The sequence below is a fragment of the Thunnus thynnus genome, chromosome 7, assembly GCF_963924715.1.
Source record: "Thunnus thynnus chromosome 7, fThuThy2.1, whole genome shotgun sequence".
NCBI lineage: Eukaryota > Metazoa > Chordata > Actinopteri > Scombriformes > Scombridae > Thunnus > Thunnus thynnus.
The window spans coordinates 23,135,503-23,160,573 of record NC_089523.1 but is presented as its reverse complement, the minus strand read 5'-3'; the positions used below and the strand labels follow the sequence as shown (position 1 = coordinate 23,160,573).

General features: G+C 37.6%; 1 protein-coding gene across 1 annotated transcript in view; it reads left to right on the top strand.

Moving 5' to 3' along the window:
- The first annotated feature begins 1,704 nt into the window (after positions 1-1,704).
- Positions 1,705-25,071, top strand: part of lrfn1 (leucine rich repeat and fibronectin type III domain containing 1) — a 120,269-nt gene continuing 96,902 nt past the window's right edge. Inside the window, exon 1 of the mRNA XM_067595033.1 lies at positions 1,705-2,321. The gene's annotated coding sequence lies outside the window, so the exon portion shown is untranslated. The remainder of the gene's footprint in view (positions 2,322-25,071) is intronic.

Here is a 25,071-nt window from a genome sequence, read left to right as displayed (position 1 = left end):
TAAGGTAACAATAAATAAGGGAATAAAACAAAATAATGTTAAAATTACTTCATAATCTATTTACAGAATGGCTTTATAATACTTGGAAAATGGGATATAAGACTTGAAATGAAATAGTGACTGTCCAAAAGAAATATGGACTGTGCTGTGGAGAAAGAAATGAAATATGAAAGAGACAAAAAATTAGATGTGACGTGCAATAAATAATTCAATTATATAACAGTGGATGTGGAATCCAATGTACAATCTTAAGTCCAGTTTGATGACAGTACAGTTCAACTACTTTGTACAGCAACAGCTTCTGAAAGTTTTTATGGATCTCAGTCTTCTTCCCTCAGGAATAACTTCATCACATGTCCTGACTCCTGTGGCCTCCACGCAAGAAGAGTTAGGATTTCTTCACCAACTTCAAAAGTGCATGGAGAGGGGGGAAAATATGAAACTCTAGTAACATTTATAGTATAAAATACAACTTGATACTACTTGCCTCTGTGCAAGCAGACAGTGCATTGGGGGATAAATATGCACAAAAAAAAATCATGTTATCCTCTTCTTAGAGGCATTTTGTGGATGTACACATTAGGATGAAGGATGGGCTGTCTCTGGCTCTCTTCTGCAACTCTGAGAGGATTACCCATTGTTTTTTTTTTCTCTCTGGTGGGAGGATTCATGTTTTTTTTTTTCTCCTATGGGCTAGATATCCCGTTTCAAGAGGACTTCTTGTCCAAAAGCAAAGCATGAGGTACTGCCTGAGACAACGTGGGTGGTCAAGTTATTTTTGCTGCTTCTTATGATGTTGGACATTCAAGATTGAAAAGGATAAGAAAATAAAAAGGATATTCACTACAGCTGGAAGACAAAGCTGTAAACAAGTCCTCGCCTACAGGGGAGGTGTGTGCGTTTTTTAAGTGCAGCAATGACCCAACACATCCCCCGCCCCCCTCCCTCCCTCCCTCCCCACCGTTGCAGTATCTTGTTGTGCTGGACCATGAGCTTACCAGCCCATCCCGGAGTATCACAAACACCTCAAAGCGCCTCCTCTCCATAAGAGCACATCATCATGTTAAAATATTTTCTTCTCATACTCACCACAGAAAAAAAGATACTTAGAGTTGTTGTTTTTTTTTTGTCGTGTATATGCTTTAAATGCAGCTCAAATGACATCACATTGCTGCAGTGCTGCACTGTCCATGAGAGGTGTCAGTCGCTTCCTCTGATACCAAGAATTTGTCCAGTGGCCACTTGGCTTTGCTCTCTTCCAGACATCATGGCGTGACAACATGTATTCATTTATATCGGGCTCTTGTTACGCAGGTGGACGCCTGCATGAGGAGTAGAGGCGCATTTTCAAAGGCTGCCTGTTCTCTGGGACACAGCAAGATTTCCTGCCTCATCCCGCCCGGAGAAATCGACCGCATTGCTTTGTTGAGGGAGCGGACAGACCAATCATGTATGAAAACTAATTGCTCGCATGGGTAAGCGTAGTAGGCTGTTAGAGGAGGGAAAAAAACACACACGGTATCCACGCATGGGTGGGATCCCTTCATTGCGCTTCAGACAGGGGGAAGTTGACAAGAAATGCTACAGTAATGACCAACAACTGTCAGTAAAACAGGCGTGATAACTGCGCTGTAGTGCTGTAATCACCAGAAAACCGCTGTTGAGGGAGAGTTTTCGACCTTCGTGATGTTTTTTTTTACGGACTTGAAGCCTGAATTTGACGCCAACCTTCAAGCGTCAGATGCTTTTTCAAGAGCGCAACATATCGCTTGAAAAGAGCCCGGTTTGCAGTTATCTGTCCTGACACAATCTGGGCTGCAATTCATAACAAGCATGAGATTTATTGGTAATTAAATCTACAGTATTTCTGCGTAACAAACCCGTACGCGGGGGACTTGATAACGACCACGTACTGACGCTTTAACCCCTTTGAACACAGCTCGGACGCAAGCCTCGGACTCTCCAGAGCTCTTTTGGGATTTTTTTGGGGGGGATTTCATTTTCTGCCTTTAAACCTTAATCGGATCGTACTGGGATTTAAGGTGGGGTTTCATCCCGACGCAGGTAACTGGAAGATACCCCCACTGGCTCTTGTTGATGACACTTCAGCAGCAGATTGTCGCTCATCACGTCCGTCGGATTTTTCAGCAGCTCCGACGAGCCCTAATAAGAAGGTTTTACGCGTGAATTTGGAATAAATGAACTCTCGTAACCATCTGAGATTCGTTGTGAATTTACCCGGTGAGACAAGTGTGTGGACGGAGGAAAATATGTGCAATGGGACCAACCCTTCGGCATCAGCTTTATTAGTCCCACTTTTGGTAAGTCACTTAGTAGACTAGAGAGAAATGTGCAATGGACTTTGGCACCTCTGACACATGTGTGGATAGATTTTGGCCTCTTTGCTGTTGTAGACAAGTGGAGCCAAATCTGTGATGTGCCGCATATATTGTGTAAACTACTAAATGTAGAATAGGCCTAATAGGCCTGCAATATCTATCTATCTATCTATCTATCTATCTATCTATCTATCTATCTATCTATCTCTGTCTATTTGTCTGTCTGTATGTCTGCAGCAATATATTTATATCTATTTCCATGTCTTGCTTGTATAATGTGCAAATCTTGCTCTACTTTAAAGGCAGTCAGTCACAGAAGTCAGCTTGTACGCTGTCTGTCTATCAGAGATGTTTTCAGGCTACTTGAGATATTCAGAGCTCACGTGGTGGAGCAGTTATTGATAGTATTAGTGCTGTTACAGCCTGCTAGACGGAGTCCGATGGGCCCAAAACAGCCCTGTCACGGCTGTGCTGTGGCTCCAAACTGTGCGATGAAGATGGTTAAACAGTGACACATGAGTTGAATTCCCAGAGAGTGGAGCGCATGTGGAAATGGCCCGGGCGTGTCTGCATCAGCACGACGCAGAGACCGAGACTTTTCATAAATTAGCAGCAGCACTGAAATCTTCCCATCAGGCCCAAGTGCACTGATTGCTTAGAGAGCTGACACTTTCACTGTGGAGCTACAGTGCTCGGATGATCAGGAAAACTTGTTAATGTCCCTTTGAGTTGAGCTAGATTTTGTTTTATGAGGGTTCTAGGCCCCAGTAGGATGTGTGCTCTGGTTGTGTGAGTTAGAGGGCTGCACATCACCTTTATTTTTGACAATCAGCAGAGCAGGTTAAGCGATGATGAAGGGATACAGAGGCACTGATGCAGCATGATAATGATCTCATGGGTGCTGTGAATGAATGCTGGCAATTACATATGCAGGTGGGATTCTTTAGCCTCATCATTTTCCAGTTTTTCAATAAGCTGAGCCTTCTTAGCCTCAGCTCTGCATTTGTAGGAAGTTTGTTAGACTCTGGCTGTTCTAATTTTGGCATGCAAAGGCGGTGTAGGGCCAGAGAGGTCAGTGTCTGGTCTCTGTAAATATCTGTTCATCACTCAAAGGACATGTGAAACAACAGATGGGGGAAGTGAGAGTCCAGAATGCCTGCATGGAGGTAGTAGGGTTGTAAATCTATAAGATTGAAGTAGGGTTAGATGTCAATATGCTTACACTAAAGTCATCTCTGATATAACTCAGCTTTATCCGCATAATACTTTCCAAGACATCCCCTGGGGAAGATGTAGGCATTGGCCAGCTGTGTTGCTACATCAGGGTGTGCAGTGAGCGTTGCTGCAGCTTGCAGTGCTATTGGAAAAAACTGACTACCAGCTGCATCTACTGTATGTACCCTCCTTTACCCTCAGTGAGCCTCAGGACTGTATATATGCTCCTGCACGGCTGTGGCACCACCTCTTCACAGCTGTCTACTGAAATTACACAGCAAGATGAGAAATGAAAGTTGTCACAAGGTCTTGGCATTGTTCCATATTCTGACAGATGCAGCTTATGTCTAAGAGCAAGAAAACATATATGTCACATGAGGCTCATATGGTAAAAAATCACAAACACAAGCAGCTAGCTCAGGGGCTTTGCTGGTTGTTATTAAGAGTTTCAGTAAAGGTTAAACCTTGTGTTTTTGACTGGCTGAGTGAAAAGAGCAAATTGAAATTATGTTTGTTTAAAGCTGTGCATCATACAGGTTTAACATTAGGGACTTGAACAGACTCCTAAAAACAGAGGTTAATGAGGTTTCTTCTTAGGAGGGTTGATACCCTTGAGCCTTATTGGATTTGTAATTTGAATTAGCAGTGCATGTAGCAGGGCTCTTATGTATTTAGATGTCCTCTTTTACAAGCAATGTGTGTTGCAGTAAGTGGTGATGATCACGTCTTAGGCTTGTTAGTGTGTTGCAGGATGTTACAGCAGAAGCTGAGAGCACTTGCTGTTGTGTTTACCTAATGAAATCAGGCAGGATGGTCATTATCATTATCATGCATTATTGCCAACACTTCCATGTTCAGCAACGCAAGTGCAGGCAGGAAACGGCTGCATAACAAATTCATATCTCAGCAGGTAATGCATAAAAAAGAAAGTGACATTGGCATGTGTGCAGTGGTTTCTGCTTTCTAGGTTGCTGTATACGGGCCATGGGGTGAGATTAAAGGGGTCTCTCTCACTTGCCGTTCTGTTGCATTGTGTTACAGCAGCTGCTCATGGTGCCGGTGTCATGTGTTAGCATTATGAAATCGGGACCAGTAGAGAGTTATCAGCAACTGCAGGAATGGGAGAATAACAGCGAGCACAAGCTATTGATCTGTACAAGGGAGTATAAAAGAGAATTTATAAACCTGTTTTTGTCCCTATACAAGGCACATTGAAATAGCCATTTGCGGGGAGTTATGCTCGCAACCTGACATTTGCAAAATGTACACATTTGGTCTGAAGATAATTTTTTCTAGACTAAGCAAATTTTGGTATGCAGAGTTTTCAGTTATTATGTACAGTATCACACTGCTGTGCAGAAATGTGTGCTGGTTTGGAATTGCAATCATGCATGGATATGAGAGGCGTCTCAGTCTCAAAGGAATTTTCCTTTTCCTTTTCAAAACTCTCCCTGCCTTTGTATGAGTGACTTTTTTTTGCATTCATGCATAGTCTGGAAATAAACAACAAAGGATCAAAGAATATTATGATGCAAACCATGACAGACTTAAAAGAAGTGGTAAACAAAAAAAAAACCCTCTACTCTCTTGTTAATTTGTTGAATTTTGGACTCTGCATGCCAAAATGAACCAGTACTGAAAAGTGAAAATAAGTACCAATTAAGTTCTTATCAGTTGACAGAATGAGATAGACGTTTCTCCGGAAGGCAAGTCAAGTTATTTAGTGTTCAAGATGCATGAAAAAATGTGTAAGAAATGGTGTAATTACAACTAGCCAAAAGATCAGAGGAGTAGCCACTGAAGAACTGAAGCAATTAAACTGAAACTACCCTCGAATTCTTTCTTTTTGGGTTTTTTTTTAGCAAGTAACAATAATGTGACAGAAAAAAGCAGCAGTGCAGTTTAAGTACTGAACACTAGAGGAAGTACAGGTGATAAAATACAGGCCTCAAGAGAGATTAAACACTTCCCACTTTTCAACTTTGCTGCATCAGGAATTTCATCTGGAGCAAAAGGTAAGAGCACTAAAATATTACACAAAGAGGTTACTGCAGCAATATTATAAAAGTTGTACAGTAAAGAGAGCTATTGATCACTCATGTGAGAGTTTTGTATAGATAACCATGTTCAGAGAAAGTTACTTCTTACTCATCAGTAAAGAATTCATCATTTGACAAGGTTTTTTTGTAATTTAGCCTCACGGTAAGAAGGATCTGGGCTTCAATGCGTTAATTAGTCCAGACCGTTTATTTGCATGTGTGAGAGTAATCATAGGAAACTCATGCACAGTCCAAAGACATGCACACTAGGCGGATTGAAAACTTTATGTCCCTACAAATACGTTGCAGTCAATCAAAAGTACTAGCAAACACTTGTTTGCAAATACTCAGTCAATAAATTGAAATGGAACAAACTGTCCTCAACTGCGGTAAAAGCAAAGCAGCAAAAAACTCTCTAAAAGGCTCCAAATATATAATTGAAAAGTGCATAAACCAGAGTAGACAGACATATGAGCAGTACATCTGAATAACGAAAACTGTCTTTTATTGTCACAGAGCATGAATGCGTGCCTGGAGCAAGCCTGTTAACCATTGATAAGTCGCGGTTGTTTGTTTCGGGCCATGACTGATGAAACAGGTGAGCGCGGGGAGCGATGGTGCTTAAAAACTGACCTGCTCGGTGCTACATGATGAGTGTCACATGTAAAATGGAGCATTGAGGTGTGACCAGAATGTAGAATGGGCGCTGGTGTAGGGGGCTATTGAAAGAAGCCGTGGAGAGTCATTTTGAGAGACACTAGCTGTCTGAAGGAGGGATACAGATTCACATAAAGATCTATACTGGGTGTAGAGAGCTAATTCTTTCAGGAATACAGCGCAGGATGTGGTATGATATTGAACATCCAGCTGAGCCCAGTGGTATGCAGCCATCATAATGCAAACGTCTCATATTCAACCTGTCTAGAGCAGCTAGAGTTCTGACACAGATATTCATTTGGGAAATACATGTCACCTGCTGTGGAGCATATGGCATTTAAACTGCAGAAGAGCATCACATTTTATGCCCTTGAGATCTCCTGCACAGTACCAGCCAGTCGCCCATTCTTTCTGTTGACTTGGATAAGAAAATTATTGGTGGCATCTGTCTCCCTCAAGAGCCAGAATTGTGCAGTCATCCTGCCACTGCCACAGCCTTAAACTGTTGCTCCTGACACTGTGTGTCAGAGCCTTTATATGGCCATTTAAATAAATTGATATGATATCATTATGTAAACAAGATACAATTGCTGGGTGTTATATATATCGTATCATAGCATAGCATTGCATCATAACTTACAGTGATGTCTTGAACTGCAGCTTCTCGGCTTCTACTGTTTACCTGAAGGTGACATTGATTTAGATCATGCTTTCAGTAGCTGCATTTGGTCATATTGATCAATATCTTCTACCAGAACAGCATTTCCCTTTGGCTCTCTCGAGAAAGCCAATTAAGAGAGCTACAAGCTCTAATACAGAATTTGAAATGCACGTGAACACTATCTTCCCCACAGTCCCATTAAATAATGCATAAGAACAATATATAATTGTGCAGCGCTTACTACCACAGGTCTCACTAGCCCTATTAAGACTTTCTGCTCTGAACTTACAAGCATTGGACAAAATGTAGTGCATTTAATGCACTTTTCATTCTTGACTGAGGCATTAGGAAAAAGATAATGCCTTCATGAATTACTCCTACTGAATATGCCTCTGTGATGAGAAATCATCCTGTCCTTGCATATTGATTTGTTTGTCAGAAAGTCGCATGCGTGCTCTTCATCAGACTTCACCAGCCTCATTGGAGATGTCTAACTCTGCTGCCTATTAAAGGCTGGAAGACCGCAAGAGCATTAACTATTCTAGTGAAGCGAACGGTTAAGAGCCTCAACCTTCACATTCTGTTTTCTCTGTTTGGTTGAATGTCTAGCTTTAATAGAAACACATGCATAATCTAGCACCCTAGTGCAAAACAGAGAGTCTGTGAATAATATCTTGACTGACCACTGACCATATTTTTATCTAGTTTTCTTTTCAAAGTAACTACGCATGTTGTTCCAAGACGGCTGTGGGAGCTTGGATGTGTTTCACTTTATACCTTATTATGCAACCACAAAAAGGTGTTTTTTAAACATAGAGGGAACAATAAATCAGAGTATATTATTACAGTAGTTTTTTTCTGCTTTAATTTTTCCACAGTCCTAATATTTTAATACTTAAGCAACAAGCATGTTGAATTCTGAGGAACTCACAATCAAGCATCTTGATTTTCTCGTAGCTTTTGCAGCTGACAAACAATAGCTTGATTAAATCTCCATAGCTTTAATGTCTGTGAGGAGAATTTCAGAGGAAATACTGCACTCATACTGTTCTAACTAGGCCTGATCATCACAAAAAAATGCACAGCTTAAAGGAGATGAAAAATATATTAGCTCAAAGAAACAGCAGCAGCAGAGTATTCATGCATTTGGCCCAAATCCATAAAATAAGTTCTACTTTGGTGCAGGCTTTGGTGCATGTATTATTTGATATTCCCTCACCATTATCAAACTGATAATTTACTGCAGTGGATTTTTTGAAACAATAACAACCTAGAAGGTTCATCTCAAGGTGTTGCACACTATATTTGTGTGAAGTCACAGATGATTGCTGTTTAAATTGTTGAGACCTGTTGTTTGAAACCTTCATGTCTCTGAAATACTGAGCACATTCCCTTAGAATAGATTTAAGGTGCTGCAGAAATGAAGCACAGATAATTATCGAAGTTTTTTTCTGAAAATAATACATCTAAAATATTTTCATTTTGCTCATTGTAGATAAAATAAGTGTGTAATCAACAATATTTCCCCCCCATCATGTTTATTTGAAATGAAGAAAAACAGTCAAACTGCTAAGTTGTGATAACCTGCTCAGTTAAGAGTTTATACTTTTTGGTCTATTTGGTTAATTAAGTAAGCAGTATAACACATCTCTCAGCATATTATTACAGATACATGAGTAGGGATGGGAATCGAGAACTGGTTCCAGTTGAGAACCAGTCCCAAATTGTCCAATCCATTGGAATTGTATACCTCCGAGCTTATCAATTCCTCTTATCGATGCCCAGGCATGTCATGACAGAACGAAAAAGACGGAACTCAACTGCGAGGGCAGTGCAGCCTCCGGACTGCCTAAAGTGCACACACTCCATATTGTAATTCAAAAAAGGCAGTGTTCCAAGCATATTTTTGATTTAATGAGTAAATAATTACCTTTGTGAGACAAGCTTGAAGTATACTGTGAACTTTCTACGCCGTCACTCACAGACTATCATTAGCAGAGTGGAGCAGCGAACAGCATTACCAGACCGGCTGACCAACACACACTTTATCATTGAACAACTTAAACCAATTCTGAGGTGAGATAAAGAAAAGAGAATAGAAAATAAGGAGAAAATAAGTCAGTGCTCAGTCTATTTCACCTCAAAAACCCAGTGCCCGTTCAGTGTTTTGGACAATGATGGCTTTCCTCAGAGCTAACGGTGCAGAAGAGAGGCTGCTCTCCACTGTTGGAGACATGACGTTAATAACACAGTGGAGCAATCCTCCTCCCACTCATTTTGTTATTCTCATATAGAGATATATATAGGAGACTGTACAATTCTTTCAAATGAATTAATTCATTAGTTAATGGAGTTAACTTTTGGTTGCAGACGATTTATCTCATCTACCAGTTATGTTTCATATATTCATCAGCATGCAAGGACATTGATAAACAGTGGAGATAATAAAACAGTTGCTCTGACACTGAAACCCTGTGTAGGCCCACTTTTTTTCCACACAGAAAATTGATCAGGAATCAATAAGGGAATTGATAAAGAATTGGACCAATCAGCAGAATTGATAATGACATTGGTATCAATAAAATCTTAACAATTCTCATTCCTATACATGAGTAGAAGGACAGTTAAGCAAGGTGGATTCTTGCTGACGCAGAGCTTGAACCCTGGCTCAGAAAATCTATCCCTCGGATCAACATCTATTGGATGTCTCTATCCTTGTTTTCAAATTGTTTTGTGAAGTTTAGCTATTAATTACATGTGCTGTTGCTGATGTACTGGTTCAAACTGTAAGTTAATTTCAGCAATACTTAATTTTGATGATATTTATTGGCTTGTTTCTTGGGATTGATTTTTGTAGCCCTAGAATGTGCCCATTAACTCCCATATGTCCACAGGCTGACTTGCTGTTTAGCAGGTCTTATAAATTCTGCAGAACATGGAATTTTCATGTGTTGCATGCATTGGATGGCTGTCCAGGCTGATTGTTGCATAGATTAGCATAATGTAATTTATATGACATAGATTCTTTTCAGGGTGATTCAGCAACCATTCTCAGTTCTCTCTATGGATATATCAATGTAAAGTCCATCTATCCATACATCCATACAGATGCACCCACACACACACAGCAAATTAGGACCAGTTAGCCACCAGGGCCTAACGGGCTGTGTCCCAGTTCCATGCATACTAATTGCGTACAATATCTACCATACTCAAATCTTTTTAGTACACTGTTTTTGCAGTTTGTACACCAGAAATTAACAGATTTTGTCATTTTATACGAACAGGAAATTACAGAATATGCACTGCTGGGTGTCAGTCAAACCAATTTTAGGATGCCACTGCCAATTAAACTTGACAAAGACAAAGCAAAACATCTTTCCACAGATCTTTCTGGAGCTGTTTCACCAACAATAAGAAATTACTATCATTTTGAGCAGCTGTGAGCAGCCCCTTTGTTTCCTTTGTGCATTGTATTGTTGGACAATAGTATACATCAACAGCACAATCAAAAGCTGAGTGCTTTTTTATTATGCATACTGACTTTTTTGAGTATATTTAATTTAGTAACTCATTCAGTGTGACACACTATACTTACTTAACATACAGTACTTACACTTACAGTTTGCTAAATTGACACACTGTATTAGTAATTTTGCACTTAATAACACCCCAAAATCAAATATCAGTCTGTTCTATACTGTAAGTATTTCACGCACACACAGACTCTTTCTGTGTGAGGTTAGTTTTTGGATTTATTGGCTAATTTGTTCATATAAGCAGCATCTGCTTCAGCTTGTGATGAGATAATGAGAAAATTGATATAAAAGCAACTACAAGACTGTTAAATAACAATACATTTGGTGTATAATTGTGTTCAACATAACAATTTGCTGTTGCTAAAACTCAGTCCTTACACCATTCTCCAGACACTGAGCAGTTACACTGTTGAAAACAGAAGTCATATACAAGAAAGAAACAAAACAAACACACAAAGAAAACAAAAAACTCAAAGAGGATTTCTATCAAAACCTTTTTGAGGATCTGTCCTTCAATGGAGCACTGATAAATATCCAAAAAACTGTCTATTTTTTATTTATTTATTTATTTTGGAGCAGAGAATGTGAAGTGGATCAAGTGCACACTTCGCTTTGTGCAGCTACTGGCAAGTCACAATGCAGCTTCAGCCAAATGTAGCTTATTATAGACTATAATAGTACAATGTCTGTACCCTACTTGTGCATAAAGCTTGTGGAATACCTATTTATTATTGGAATCCAATGCAGCAGAAAGCTCTTTTTTTCATCATTATCTGCAGAACATTTTCCATGCTGACAACGTGAACATTTTGTCCAGCATTTTTCACAATAAAGACAGTATCCTATATTGCAGTAAGTGAAGTGTGACTGCCTATTGTGCCCTACATAAATCTGTTCAAGGGTATGAGTAGAAGCTTGTTAGTCCAGCACACCAGTGTACTCTCTGTAGGACACTCATGGTCTGCTGAATGCTGAGATGATTAGGTCACTGCCAAATGTCTTCAGTTGATCTGATGCTGTTGACTTACTTATGAATACTGAGCCATGTGCTTAAGTTGCTCTGGATAAGCCTTATATGTAAATGCTAATGTGAGGGTCGTGAATATTTAAAAGAAATTAGGATTTTCCTCCACTCAACATGTGCAGGGACTGGCTATAGCAAAGGTAACAACCCCCCTCCACCCCCATTACTATTATCTCAAAATTGGCAATCTCTCTCTTGAGTCTAATTAACTCAAAACACTACCAGAGGACTTTTGAGAGTTTTTTTCCCCCTTAACTTTCCAATTTCTAAGCTGGTATGCTTATATAAGACAAATCCACCAAAGGATGAGGGGTTTAGCATGCCATGTTCACAATTCAATCTTTGGTGATGTGGGGAATCATCTGCAAGGGCCAGCACTGAGGGCAGGTGGGTGACGTTGACTTAGATGAGATGTGAACAGGCCAAACAAAAGCTACACCAACTCAAACTTCACTGCTGAAAGAAAAACAGCAGTGGCATAACAGTCTCAGCCCTCAGCGTATACCTGTCTGTCAAGATGCATTGAGACATGCCAACCAAACTCCTGTCAGAGAAAACAGCGCCCAGTAGAAGGTCAGCTGTATATCACGTTCATATGAGCGGTGCTGAGACGTGAAACAATATGAAAGCTTTATGGTTTGATACCAACATCAATATACTGTGTAGCAAACAAGCAAACAAACCAGGCCAGCAATAAAAAAGTGATAATCTCGTTAAAGAGTGATTATCTTCCAGAAGGCAATAGCTGCATGCTTTTGGCCTTTCGGAGCCATCCATGCTTACATTTATTGATGATGCACTTTGACGGGCTTCAGCGAGATCAGTTCATTAGATCAGTTTGACAAACTACTTTCTCTATCGAGAGACTTGATAAATGACGACTGCATGTAGTCGTTGTGGACTGGATGTCTATTGACTAAAAGAGCCTCATTTATGGTGGCCAAGATTAGTGATGTAGGACATTCATAAAAGTGTGTCAGCCTCCTTCCTGAACGTCTGGATGGATGGATAGTTGAAGACTCCAGGCTTATCCTGCAGGGCAGCATGTATCATTTAACTTAGCAGAGATGGAAAGTGAAGTATGTTCACTACTTTAAAGATGCTGATACTTTCCCTCAGGTTTACCATCCTGCAAGAACGTACTTTATACTTTTACTGAACCACATTTCAAAGAGACTTCCTTGGATGGTAAATTGACTGCATTTATATGGTGCTTTCCTAGTCTACCGACCACTCAAAGCACTTTACAACACATGCCAACATTCACCCACACATTCATACACTGCCATGAAAGGTGCCAACCTGCTCATCAGTAGCAATATAGCTCTTTTTATCCAAAGCACATTACAATGTTTCTAATGTTCACTCACCCACACACACACTCACACACTCACACACCAATGGCGCAGTCATCGAGAGTAATTTGGGGTTCAATATCTTGCCCAAGGACATGCAGACTGGAGGAGCTGAGGATCGAACCACTGACCTTCTGTTTAGTGGATGACCCACTCTACCTCCTAGACCCCTTGGACTTGCTTAATTTACCAATCTAAGAATCTGAAGGGCCTATGCCCCAAGTACATTTTACTGCTTCGTTTTACATGTATTTTTACTGAGGTACATTATTGAATACAGGGAGGTTTCTTCTTGATGGAATATTTTTTCATAGCTTCTTGTATCTATCAGGGTGAAATTTCTCAGACACTATGCCTGATTTCAGGCATAGAACAGTTTTAAATTCATATAATGCTTAATTCAGTACATTGTACACATGTCTTCCTGGACAACTTTTCAGGCTCACAAATATGTTCTTGCTTTAATTCCTGATATACAATAAGTTAAGGATCTGAGAACATTTTGTACCATTTTCTCTGAGTTTTAATGCATTCATACTTAAATCTGCTGTAACAATCATTTTTGTGAATTTTAAAATGTCAGGAAATAGTGAAAAATGTCCATAACTCAAAGATATTGGATTGAGGGCTCCAACTAACAATTATTTTCGTTATTCATTAATCTAGTTCAGTTCAGATCGCTATTGTCCCTCAAGAAGAAATTATTTTTGTAGCAAAGCAGCATAAAATCATGAAAACATAATCACAATAAAAATACAGTATGACAATTGAAGATGAATCTCTTTGAAATGTCATAAAATAGTGGCAAAATGTCTTTTACAACTTTCCAGAGCCCAAGGTGACATTGTCAATTTTCTTGTTTTGTTCGAGTTAAAGTCCAACATTCAAGGATATTTAGTTTACAATGATGCATGACAAAGAAAAGCAGAAGCAACCAGAGAATATTTGGCATTTTTTCCCCACAATTTTTGCTTGAAAAATTACAAACAATTGATTGTCAAAATAATTTGTTTTCTGGCTGTACACTTTAATACCGCCTCTTCAATTGGAAAAGAACAAAATCTTAGAGGGACTTTCAAATACGTTTAATTTGCAAATACCACTGTCATGGTGTTTATATTAATTTGGTATTTATCCAGTGAGTCCTGTGTCACAGTTTCTCATTTGTCACAAAATTTGTAATAACAGAAGTTACTCCAGAAAGTGTCACTTCAAGGATTAGAGAACTGCCTCACCATTTGTATTAGCTATAGGAAAATATTATTCATGTACAGAAATTTCGGCATCTAAGATCACATTGCAGAGATGATGTGACATTAATTAAGGGAGCATTTTTGCTGTCAGTGTCTCTAATTTATTTTATATTACTAATCTTCCTAACCAAAAGCAACTTATGTCAGGATTTCTATGCTTGAGCTCAGCAGTGAGGTAAGATTTGAATCTTAACAACATCAATTATTGACTCGGCTTGGCCTCTGTCACCTTTCATTTGGCAAAATAAAGCATCCATAAATGACATCAATACATTACCTAATTGGCACAGTGATGCATGTTAATACGGCAAACAGTGAAAAATAAAACTTAAAACAATTACCCTTTCCTCTTGTCTCATACTTTTGTTTGTTCGTTTGTTGCTGGATGATTGGGTGCTGCTTTATGAGTGCATGTCTCTGAGGAAATAAAGCTCTAGTTCAGGATGAAAAGGAGATAACGTCTGAGAAATCCTCTAACTGAAAGAGCGCATGGCATTAGCACAGTAATAGCAGATGGATACCCCTTTGATCCACGGTTGGGGAGGAGAAGTCGATTGAGTGACTGTGATAAGACATTCAGCAGTGAAGTGCTGCCATTGTATCATGACTTGACTGTATTTAGACTAAACAGGCTTTTTAATAACACTATTATATAAATAGGAGATTAAAATTGAATTACAACATACATATGTTTCAGTGCTATCATCTTGACAGTATTTTAAATACAGTATATTTGTGTAAAACTGCTTTGAAGTTTGAATCACATGCTAACGAGAAGACACGTGAAGAACATATGTTCATGTAGAGTACAGAATATGTTACAACCTTACGTGGCAAATTTAATCGTGAAATTAAAGAATTCCTCATGAATGTCTTTACAGCTGTGAAAGTCTTTGAATTTTGACATGTCAGTGTTTTTTTTTTAGATTAGACAGCTGAGCAAGCAAGACACTTGGCAGCTGGCTGTCACTGGAGTAGCTTTGGGGAAGAGACTTCATCGTATTAGACAGTGAAATCCGTTGTGCATTTTATGGTCTACAATGGTGTCCCCTGTGATCATTACACATATTTACAAGAAAATTCCATTTTAAAATTATACGTTCAAAGAAATTGTCGGGATTAAAATGCTAATGTTAATGTGTAAGTACCAAAGATTTGTGAAATGCACCAAATTGGCAATATTTCGTTGGGCCCTTTTTTTATGGAAAAATGAAAAGCAGATGTTTTGCTGAAATGCTGTTCCACTTAGAAGCAAAGCTACAAATGCTGTTGTATTGGCGTAATGTGGAGTGACTGAGCTTTGAATAGATTTTCCTTCCTGAGACTCTCACTTTCTTCGGAAGCAAAAACAAAACACAAACCACTTGAACAAGAAATTGCAAAGTCATGATTCGGCTGAATGGATCTCTTGAAACTGCAAAAGTGGTCATGGTAAGAAAGCTAAAAGACCTAGATCCGTATAGACTATGACTGCTACAACGACACTGGACAAGGTTTAGTCCTTTCCATTCAAAGACATGGATGATGATGAGTTTGGAGAAATGGAATCATCAGACTATGTGGGTAACAATTTACCTGGACATGATAACTGCGAAAAGCTGAACTTGAAAACTTTTGACTTTACAGAACACAAAATGTATGAAATTGAGAATAACATTGATCCTGAGAATCACTTGTACAGTAACACCAACTGCAATGTGAGTATTACACAAATGAACAATTCAAAAGCAATGTAATAATGGATGCTACATTGTCAATAATACCCTTCAACAGTAGAAGTCTTTATAGAAATTGTATATAAAAAAGGACTATTTGAGACAATTCACCATGTTAAATGTAATTGCTGTGAATTTGTTAAACCTAAATGAACACAAAATGAATGGAGACTTTATTGACACAGTATAAGTCTATTTCCTATTATCTTAAAACCAAATAGAATAAAAAGTGACAGTGCTACATTAATAGATAACATTTTTGCCAGTGAAATTGGGTGTAGAGTATTAAGTACACTGCTTCTTAATAAGTGACCACCTTCCTGTTTTCGCAACCTTACAGAGCTTTTTTAAGTTTAAAACTTATAGAAATTCTTAGACTTATAAATTGATTTGACACAGAACACCAGAAGCCATAGGGGCTCTTACGGGGGACTTAAGGAAGCAAAGCTGGAATGAGGTTTATTCAAATAATGATCCAAACAAAGTTTATGAATTTCTGTCTACTTTTACCACCTTATATAAGAAACACTGTCCTATATGAACACAAAGAAAGCACAAGTATGAAGTCAAGCCCTGGATCACAAGGGGACCAGAAAATACCTGTAAAAAGAAAAAAATATTATATAAGCAGTTCTTATGATGTATAACAAAGGAAGCAGAAAATAAATATAGAAAATATAGAAATAAATTGACAAGTATGATGAGACTTAATAAGAAGGATTATTACAACAAACTATTGAAACAGCATAGAAATAATAACCAAGGTACATGGAAAGTGCTTAATAGCATAATTAAAAAGGGTACAGGAAAATCAGATCATCCAAATGACTTTAATCAACCAATCATAACCAAAACAAAAGAGATTGCTAATGAATTTATTGATTACTTTGGGAATGTTGGCTATAATTTAGCAAATGATATTGTGGCCCCAATAATGAAGGAGGGTGTAGATGATGACACTATTGATATAAATTCCAACACCATATTTCTAAAGAGAATTAAAGAGAAGGAACTTATTGACGTGGTAAACAATTTTAAGAATAAAGTATCCGCTGACTGTACTGATAGTGACATGACATTAGTAAAAAATCTTATCAAGTATATAGTGAAACCACTGACCCATATCTGTAACCAGTCACTCCAAACTTGCATATTTCCCAACAAAATGAAAATTGCAAAGGTCATTTCTATCTACAAAAATGGAGATAGGCACTTTTTTCATACTATAGATCAGTTTCTCTCCTTCCTCAGTTCTCAAAACTTTCAGAAAAATGTTTTGTTCAAAGACTTCGTCATTTCATAAAAAAAACACAGCTTACTGAGTGATCATCAATTTGGTTTTAGATCTAATCGAGCCACTGCAATGGTAACGATGGAACTGATAGAAGAAACATTCACAGCAATAGAGAATAAGGAATATACTGTAGGGGCATTCATAGATTTATAAAAAGGCATTTGACACTATTGATCATAGATTATTCATGATATTAGAGGGGTAGTATACTGACTTAATTAATTCTCAATTCTTAATTATCTTAAAAATAGACATAAGTATGTGCAAACAAATGATAATCTGACTTGCTTAAGGTCACGTGGGATTCCACAAGGCTCAGTACTGGGTCCAAAGTTATTTATATTGTACATTAATGATATTTGCTAAATTGCTAAAGTTTGTTTTGTTTGCAGATGATACAGATTTTTTTTTTTAACTTTAAAACAATGGTTTGATATTAACAAGTTTTCATTAAATTTAAACAAAACTAAATTATAATATTTTTATATTGAAAAATCAATAATCAAGTACAAATCATGATAATGTTGAAATACAAAGAGTTTATGAGAATACAATTTTGAGAGTTGTTACAGACCACAAACTATGCTGGAAACAACATATACATCATGTAAAGACAAAAATGTTGTCCATTGCAATATTGCACAAAACAAAAGACATTATCAGTCTAAATTAATGACATATATTATAGTTCCATACATTACCTACTGTGTGGAGGTTTGTTGAAACATCTAACAAAACAAAACAAGCACAAATCCAATTTTTATGCTACAGGAGAGAGCTATAGGAATTTTAAACAGAGCTCATTACCATGAACATATTATTTATAAACTCACATGACCTCAAATTTGTGCGTATATGAATTTTGTTTGGGACTTTTGGGTATATATAATATACATATATAGAGATACATATATAAAAACAGTCTTTTTCTTATTTTCCTCCTTTCCTTTTTGTTCTTCATTCTTTCATTTTCAGTGTATAAATCTAAAGGGATATGTACAAAATAATGAATGTAAAAAGGGTAGGTGTAATAATCTAAAGCTTCAGCCTACACCTTTTCAGTCGATGTAAACTTGCTTTTCTGTGTCACTGCTTCAAAAGTAATGACTTATTATTATTCGTTTATCATTTATTTACATGTGCATTTGAGTTGTATAAGTTGTAAGTGATCAAAACAAACTAAACTTTTGGGTTGATGATGGCATTAGCTTTAATGTACTTGGTGGCATTGTGTGGCTCAAGCTCTTTGATTTTCTTTCCTTTGTAGACTTGATGATAAGACACATCAGTGTTATTTGATGCGTTGCCATGGGAGCCGGCATCCCTCAAACCTGCTAGGTGTTTGTGTCGTCCTGGTGGCGCCGCTAGATAAAGTGTATGGCATGTAATTGTGATATCTTGTGTTTGAATCCAGCAGGGACACTTTGTCACATATCACTCCTTGCTCTTCTCTCCATCTTTTCCATCTTTCACTGTATTATACCATAAAAATAACCTTTAAAAACTGCTAGAAAGTGATTTCTCTTATTTCTCTCTTGTCTTATCAGACAAAATACAGAAGGAAAAGGCATTTTAAGCAAGATAACCTGATTCATTACGCTTCAGCTTAACCTATTACAGAAAATCATGAATGTTTCTTTAAATAAGTTGATGGAAGCTGATTTAAAAAGTCCCTGGACTGCCTTTCAAAGCGGGTTATGTGTTGGCAAGCAGAGAAACTTAAATGCAACTGTCCCTTTAAATTAGATATGCAATAAAGAGACTTCAAGATGTAAAACAACCACTATCCAAAACAGATGCACGTCTGTGTTTGACTTGAGGGGTAGTGTTTCTCTCAGCATGGCTGTAGTCTAATCGGCAGACTAACATATGGCTGATGAGCCTACAGCTCTATCATTCTGGTCCAAGCACACTTCATACACTCCAAATGATTTGGCTCCAGGTAAAACATTTTTTGTGTGACAAAGAGGGGCCTATGAACATTAAATCCACCTGATATAAACAGAAACAAAACATTGCAGTAGCTTTAATGGCTTCTGTGATGTCCTCAGTTCTGTATTCATGTAGCCTTGGATTCCGTACATTATTTTAGAGCAAAATTAAAGATTTAATAGCTTACATAATATCTCTGAAAAGTCCTTTCATTTAACTGACAAAGAAAACTTAATTGTAATTACTTCAGGAGTTAGTGAACATTTAGGTCGTACTGCTTATTGAGGTAATTAGACATTTAATGCAAGTTAAAAGGTTTTTTCGACCTTGTAACATGGCATTTCAAGCAAACGTCTTCTGGGAACGTAATTGGAATTGAAAGGTTATGAGTATTTTTATTTTGCAAATCTTAAAGTAGGGCTTAACAATGCTAGAAAAAAGAACACAGGTATTGATTTTTTGCAGTATATACTGTGAAGTTAGTTTCACCAGTTAGTCATATATGTATTCTTTTTGTCAGTTTGACAAAATATCAGAATAAATATATGAGACCAGACTGTTTGTCTTGAAGTCATGAATGGTGAACTCTGATAATTTTGTATTAAGTGGTATAATTGGAGATATATTGCGTAACATAGGGGATATAATTAACCATACACTGCACTTTGCACATGCATACATGCTGATGTTGATGCTAGATTATACAGTTCAGACCTAATTTAAAGATGTATATCAGTAGTGAATGATGTAAAAGTTTCAATATTGCGTTTGAAAGTTGTTTTCTACTTTGAGTCATACATCATTTAACTCAGTTCATACATTATTACCTGCAGTTGCTTTCAGGAGTTGACAGAAGCTTTTCACATTATGTATGCCTTATTCTGATACATTGACGGTGATGTTGATTTTTCATCTTGGTTTTTTGCATACAATTTACATTTCATTTGGTTGATAGCATCATAATTTAGCTCTGCATCTATTCATGCAACCTGGTACCTTGCTGCTACTTAATGTAGTCTTAGTTTATAGAAAGTGCTTAATGCAGAGCTACTCTCACTGTTTTCACACTGCGCACCCCCCTTAATGCATGTAGGATAGAAGTTCATTATGGTTCCCATACAAAAGGCTGCCAGATTACTATTCAAATAATTATTTTCACAGTACTATGTTTGACTAGGAGTTTGTCATTGTTAGGAACTCCGTGTTAATCATGTTGGATGAGATTACTGAAGAATCTTACATAGACAATTATATTTACTTTGCGCAACAGTGATCCTCACAGGTGATCCAATTGTCTCTTATAAATGAGTTTTTAGGTAATATGCTGATAACAGGAATGAAGTTATAAAGTTGTCAGTGTGGCAGGTGATGAAGTGCCTGAGCAAGCAATTTACTTATGTGGGAAAATCGATGTTGACGTGCCAGAAAAAAAAAAAAAAGATTAAGCAGGATTTAGAATGTAAATGTAATGAAGAATCCCTGCTAATGGTATGCAATTATAATACCTCTGTTATTTTGGGATCTTGGATGCAGATGCAAATGTATTTTGGCAGATGCACACAATTTTGAACTGGGTATTCATTTTCTAAGGCATATAAACATGAAATACGATGAGAAAATATGAGAAAATGACAGTGACAGGGTGTTTTGCATGAAATATTGCATATATGCATTGTTTGGTCTTTACAGTGGACTACTAATTTAATTGTAGTAGTAAAGAAATTGAGAATTAGTTTTAAATCTTGACAAACTCCTTACTTTCCCTCTAATCTAATGTGCAAAATGTTCCCATTTCCAGTCACAGTGAGCAACATAACAGAAAAGCACCATGAAAAGACTTTGAAGTAGCTAAATTAAAATGACAAAGGCACATGGGAAGGCCATATTAAGATGAATAACAATTAACAGTATGAGTCAGCTTTTAAATCTGTGGGGACAAAAGCCTTGCCTTGAATTAGAAAACAGAAAGAAATCAGAGCTAGAGCTGACTTACACTTTAATTTAAAATATCAAGATGTCATAGCTGCGACACAGTTTAAGCTTACCAAGCCAAACCAGGAGCAAAGGATAATGGAGGACAAAGGCATGATGTAAGACTAACTTTTAGAATTACAAGCACAGAAGAGAGCAGGGTTACATGTAGAGTGCATAAAGCAAGGACATATTTTCCTGCGTGGTTTTTGAAATAGGTAATTAGACAGTTTCCATATGTTACAGGACAAAATTTATGATTTAGGTGCTCATCCTTGGCTCTGTTCCCTGAGATGGAGGCTGTCCATGAATAATTAGCTCAGTTTGAGCTTACTCCTTAAGAAGCTTAGAAGTGCTATGAGCTAAAGTATAAGCCGGCTTAGCGAGGTAAGTCATGTACACCAACTATTGACCACATGTTCTTGTGGTGCACAGATATATTCTCTGAATCTTTAATAGGTGGTTTGCTGGAGCCTGATTAGCTATCGAATGAAAGTGTTTTCCGAACCTGAAAGCATAAAGACATCATAAAGGTGCCACTGGAAATGCTACAGCACATGAAGGGATCACTCTCTGCTCCTGCTAAGACTCCAATTCCACTTCCTCTAAATGCTTGAAATGATTATGATAGGAGCAATGGTTGGGATTGACACTGAATCAACCTGCCATGTGCAGGTTACACCAGCCACCATCACCAAATGAAGTCTTTATGTTAGCGTTCTCTTCGTTTGCTGCAGCACCACTTATGAGAAAGTAATAAGCTAGTGACCCCTGTGTCAGCCTGTCTAAGCTGTGATGGCAATGTCAGAAGGATAAGAAATGTATAATGGCCTTGTAGTCCCTGTTGCCTTTTAAAGACATCCAGATTTTCCAAGCCATTACCTTTGAGAGATGAGCACCAGTAAAGAGCGAAATATCCTGTTTGAGGAGTGTTCCACACCAGCATTGACTCACACGGAAGGGGACCTTGTTTTTGTCAGTAAATCAACATGGCCTGTGAGTCTTGTGGCTGCACACAAGGGGGAATCATTGGCAGGTCCCATCCTTCAGGTTTGCCTTTGTTCTCTGCATAGTAGGCTGTTTCCAATGGTTACCAGGACTGTCACAAACCTGGAAGGTGCTGCAGTAGAGGCTCAGTTTCTGCCTATAAAAACAGCTCCTGCAGTTGTTGTTTTTTTCAACATTTTGAAGTTTTAGCGTGATTGCAAAACTAATTCGACCACAACTACCTATTAATGAGTACAAGAATAGTAAAGATTTCTATTTCCAGGGGATAGAGAATTAAAACTTTACCACCATTAGAGCAAATGGTGCATATCACTACAGTGTACCACATACAGAAACCAGCTAAGTGCCAATAAATGTACCTTTTTGTAATTCAGGCAGAGATTTTTTCATCCTCCATTTCCCCTTGAGATCTCTTTTTAGAATTACAATAAAGCTCCATCTGTCCGTCCATTTTTAAAGTAGTTCATACAACACAAAAAACTCTCAAGCCTACTTTTAATGATAGACTCGTATTAGATATGAAGGAAATATAAAAGGGGATCTTGTGTGCTGCAGATACCTCACAGAAGCAACCAGTGTAGCAGAGATTCAGTCATTTCACAAGGACTGAAGCTAAAGACAGCAACAACTCATATTCATTTAAAGCTCTAAGTTCATTAAGTAACTAAAATTTTGATGCGCAGTGAGTCTTCATCAGCACCAAATGTTGGTTAACAAGAGTACACCAGTGTATTCTTTGGTCTAGATACTGTATCCTTTTTGCTAAATTTGAAGAAAGTGTTTCAATTTTGTTTAATTATGGATGTTTAACTTGTTTGCTTTCTGTTTTTAACTGTATTAAGAAGACATAGGAATGGCCCCTAGCAAAAGAGTCTGCAGCTGGTTAATGCATTTATTCTACATGCAGTGCAAATAATATACAATATTTACATGTTAACTAACATTGTTCTGCAAGCATGGCTTCTCACAGATCTCACTCAGGCTAAAATAAAATGTCATGCTTTAGACACTGTCTCACCCACCAATGAAGATGTATCTAAAGGAGAAATGACGCAGATGTTACTGTCAGCAGACTTTGTTATGCATGTATCTAAATTTGGACCATAGCCATGTAATATCAGTTTAGAAACAGAGAGGTTCACAGCAAAAAGGAGGGTTTTGGACTGAATCACATCTCACATCTTTGATACTAATTTGCCAGCTGTTTGTTTTGATAAAATTTTTTTATAATAGGACAATGTGATGAATCTGTTGTGCTGAGCTTTGACACTCTCAGAATGTATTGTGGTGTTAATCCACGGTATTTCTACTGAACGTTTGCCAGTGTATAATACCCCAAACAATCAAGAGAAAGAATCAAGTCATTTATTTATAGAGGATATTTGTACCCATATTTTCATACACACCTCATGTATGAATGTGAGTATGAAAGCAGTTTGAGAGATGCTTGCTCCACACAGTTGTCATGCAGCTGTGTAGCTATAGGGCAGGCTCTGACTACATGATCAGATTTCACTGATTTCCTGTATCCTATGGCGGCAAAACCACAAGAGAGGATCAATTTAACGTGGCAAAATTTAACTCTTAATTGTCTTGGTTAATTTGAACACACTACGTTTGAGATGTGGAGATGGAAGGAGGCACATTTTCAAAGCCCGTGTTGCAGTTCACTGCTCTACAGCTCACCCCAGCTATTGGCATATAGTCACACTGTATCCATTATTAATCACATGGTTCTCAAGGACGACGTATGTGCAAATTAGTATTCAGAGAGTGTGAAGATCACTTACCAGCTCTGACTCTAGAATTAAGTATTAAAAACAGAATTCTGGTCTTTCTTTCTATATGCCGGGGCTGTATCTTTCTACTGCACAAAATGGCCTAGGGGATTTAGCTGGAAATTTCAGGCTTTACAGTGTTTGCAGTGAAATACTCTGTGCATGACAGATAAAGATATTGCTGTAACATTAATATTTTTACCTTCATCTTCTTATCTTGTTTTTTGAATATGGCTTTGCAAAGAAAAAAAGAGTGGAGATTCACCAAATCCCTTGCTGAACTCTTTCTTTACAATATATGAGCAGTTGTGTAATATTAATTGCTAACAGAGCAAATTTCCTTAAGAATTTTGTTTTATTTATGTTTGCTTTCAGACAGCAAAGAACCAGTGACGTATCCAAGACATTTTGACTGGGGAGGCCAAGATGGGACATAGAGCTAGTGTGAGATGGCCATAGCAAACTTTAATGAATGGCAGGTTATGGAAGCCTATAGGGGACTACATTAAAATGATAATGTGAACTTGAAAATGAAAATGTAATTTCACAATAGCATTATAATTTTCCACATATGTATGTGTTATTTGAGTGAAAATGAAAATGCAATAATCCAATTTGCATTTTCATTTTCACATACCAGTATGAGTGTTCTGTGACTATATTAAAATGAAAATGGAAAATCTGTATGACATTTAATATAATATAATAATATTCAAATGTTAATTCAAATTTGAAAATGTAAATGCAATATAAACAATGTAACCTGATTTTCCATTTATGCAAGTAATATTTAAGTCAAAATTGAAATTAAAATGCAATTTTCTAACAATTTGAAAATGAAAACAGCATTTGATATTTAATTTCTCAGTCCCACTGAGAGTGAACTGCACTCGGGGCTCCGCTGTAAAAGCCCCCTTAAAACGTAATAGAAACTGTTCGCAATGATTCATTTGGAACAAGCAACAGCCAATGGGGAAACTCCAACACTGGGCCAACCAACCAATGGTGTAAATTCATCACTCAGTGAGTCAGTGATGGACAGACATTCGGGATTATAGGGCTGGTCTGTGGCCGGTCCAGCCAACTATAGTGGCAGTGTTAATGGTAATAAAGGAACATGTCACCCAGTGCAATGGTGTGACTCATTGATGTATTTTTAATAGATTGTGTACAATAACGGAACTCAATGGCACATAGGTACATGCACTATCAGGCTTTGAATACACTATACAAACATATCAATTTCACTGTATGCTCGGTTCTGTAAATGTCTGATTATGTCCTCCAAAAA